The sequence below is a fragment of the Colobus angolensis genome, unplaced genomic scaffold, assembly GCF_000951035.1.
Source record: "Colobus angolensis palliatus isolate OR3802 unplaced genomic scaffold, Cang.pa_1.0 Scaffold260, whole genome shotgun sequence".
In the NCBI taxonomy this organism is placed as follows: domain Eukaryota; kingdom Metazoa; phylum Chordata; class Mammalia; order Primates; family Cercopithecidae; genus Colobus; species Colobus angolensis.
In genome coordinates this window covers 594,062-596,750 of record NW_012115822.1, presented here as the reverse complement: position 1 = coordinate 596,750, position 2,689 = coordinate 594,062, and the positions used below count along the sequence as shown (strand labels likewise).

The 2,689-nt window shown below is 46.4% G+C and overlaps 1 protein-coding gene across 3 annotated transcripts in view; it reads right to left on the bottom strand.

The window, feature by feature from the left end:
- UBE2L3 (ubiquitin-conjugating enzyme E2L 3) overlaps positions 1-2,689 on the bottom strand; it is a 63,796-nt gene that overhangs the window by 60,282 nt on the left and 825 nt on the right. The window contains exon 1 of one of the 3 annotated variants that reach the window (XM_011947315.1): positions 2,513-2,676. The exons of the other annotated variants lie outside the window; for them this stretch is intronic. The gene's annotated coding sequence lies outside the window, so the exon portion shown is untranslated. Of the gene's footprint in view, positions 1-2,512; positions 2,677-2,689 lie in introns of those variants that run through there. 3 annotated transcript variants of the gene reach the window in all.

Sequence of the window (2,689 nt, the reverse complement as noted above, 5' to 3'; positions counted from 1 at the left end):
AAAAAAAAAAAAAAAGATGTAATTAATTTGATCATTCAACATTTGCTAGATTGCTGTGCCTAAGGCACTGTTCTATGCACTAGGTCCCAATTTTTCACCAACGAAAATCACTTTATTTCCACCCCATGTACTGAAAAGACTCTGTTGATCAACTTGTATCAATAATTTTTCTTCTTAAAAAAAAAAAAAAAACTAACCAGTCTTAAACATTGACTTTCACAGCCAATGATCAGCATTACATAATTGGTGTTCCCCTAGTGAACTGAAAGCCTTTCCATCCTCAACTTAAGAAACAACACACCGCTCCATGCAGCCTTTGAGTAAGAAAGACAGCCTGACAAGAGGCATGGAATTTGGGTCCTGGAGACAGGAAGAGTCAGTGTCTTCTCTCTCCCCACCACGTTCTACGATTCTACCTTAGTTAACTCCCTTAACCGAGTTAACCTCACAATGTCCTCATTTGTAAAAAAATAAAAATGACAATACACTAACTTTGAGTGTTGAAAAGATAACTTATGTAAATAACCTAATATTTAATAAATACTCAGTTAATGTTACAAATTCTTTTCCAAGGTCTATTTTTTTAGAAACAGAGTAATAATTTTAAACCCGTAATAAGTCCCCTCTTAGACCCCTGAGAGCCTGGGGATTCCAAACTGGGTCAACTGGGATAGGCCAGGGGGCTTCCAGGATGAATTAGGTCAAGATCACTGCCCTTCGGGATCTCAGAACCCAGTATAGGAAAGACAAGTCTGTAACACAAAGAGATTGTGACAAGTGCTCAAAGAGAAACATAAAGAAAGTGCTGTGGTCACACAGAGGAGGAAACAACTCATTCTGAAGGGGGATGTGGGAGCAAGGGCTCACAGAGTAGTTGACACTGGGACTTGAACCTGGGACTTCTCTGGAAGGGAGAAGTGAGGAGAAGGTAACTTTTTTGGGGTAGAGCAAACGACACGTGCAAAGGGACACCAGATAGCAAGTAAGAGCAGAAGACTTTGCTTTGGAGAAAGAACCCAGTTCCATCACAGCTCACTCTCCCTAGCTAGGTAACCCAGGGCAAGCCAAAGAATCTTTTCTCATCGACAAAATGGAAATCACAATGTCTACTTCACAGGAAGGATTAAACATGATCATGCATATAAAGCATGAAGTAAAAGCTGGAAAAATAGTAGCTACTGCGATTAGGTTCAAGAATGGTGGGAAACCAAAAGGCAGGAGGTGAGGCTCAACTGATTGCTTTCAGCCAGTCTCAGAAAGGTCTTGCATGCCAAATAAGAGGTTAGGATTAACTGCTGAGGACAATAAGACCACAGACGTTTTTAACAGGATGAAAAGAATTGAGTTATCTGCCTTAAAAGAACTCTGGTGTCCGTGAGGGGTAGTCTGGGGAGGAGAGCACTCGGGAGGGCACCTGAGAGATAAGGACACAGATTCAGAGTAATTTCAGTAACATCAGAAAGCAAGACATGCACTTCAGAAATCTTTTTGTTTGTTTTTGAGATGGAGTCTCACTCTGTCGCCCTGGCTGGAGTGCAGTAGCGCAAACTTGGCTCACTGCAACCTCCACCTGCCGGGTTCAAACGATTCTCCCACTTCAGCCTCCCGGGTAGCTGAGATTACAGGCGAATACGACCACGCCCAGCTAATTTTTATATTTTTAGTAGAGGCAGGGTTTCACCATGTTGGCCGGGCTGGTCTTGAACTCCTGACCTCAAGTGATCCGCCCGCCTGGGCCTCCCAGAGTGCTGGGATTACAGGCGTGAGCCACACTTCCAGAAAACTTTCTAAATTTAAATCCAAAAGGGTTGAAGGACGACTGCACCTGGGAGTAGGGTAGGAAAGAAAGCCATTAACCGACCCCTTATCTGGTGAATGGTGGTGTCACTAGCTTAAGAGATGAAGAAAGGTCTGAAGTCCTCTGAGTTTTCTTTTGTGCCCACTTCCAATCCAGTTTTATAAAGTTAATGTCCTCTCTAGCCCTTAGGGAACAAAAGAAAGGAAACGTTCCCAGGGAGGGAGGGAGGGCTCAGAGACTGTGGCTCCAAGTTCAATGTCTAGCTCTACCAAGCACTGCTCTGCCCAGAACGAACCCCAGCTCTTTATCTCCCCTCAGGAAACAGGCTCCGGGGCCTTTTTTTAATTTCCGGCCCGCTGCAGGCCGGCAGCACTAGCCAGCCGCCGACTCACAGATGCTGGAGGAGGGGACTCCGGAGGACGTTGGCAAATCCACTGGCAAAAGAACTAAGCCAATTTAGCTAATGTGCTCCTCACTAAAAGGTGCCAAGTAGCCAGAAAGCACCCTGCTGCAATCAAGATCCAAAGTACCAAGTTATTATTATAAACTTTGGCCCGTTATGATTCGAACGACTGAAACCAACCGTTACCCCCCCCAAAAATGGCACTTTGCTTTATCAGGGAAGGGAGATCGGGATGACCGAGTGGAGGAGAGGGAAGGGCAACCGCGCCGCGATGGGGGCCGACGTCAAGCCTTCCTGGAGTTGGAACTTGCCCGCTATGTGACTCTGCAGTCACAAGGCGACAGTTTGCTAGGACCCAGCGCAATTCCAAACGACCCACCAACAAACTGACCTAACTTTGGCCGCCTGGCCGCCTCCCCTCTTTCCTAGCCCGAGCCTTCCAGAGTCCCGAGCTGCGGCTGGGCCAAGCGGAGCTGCAAGCTCGGCTC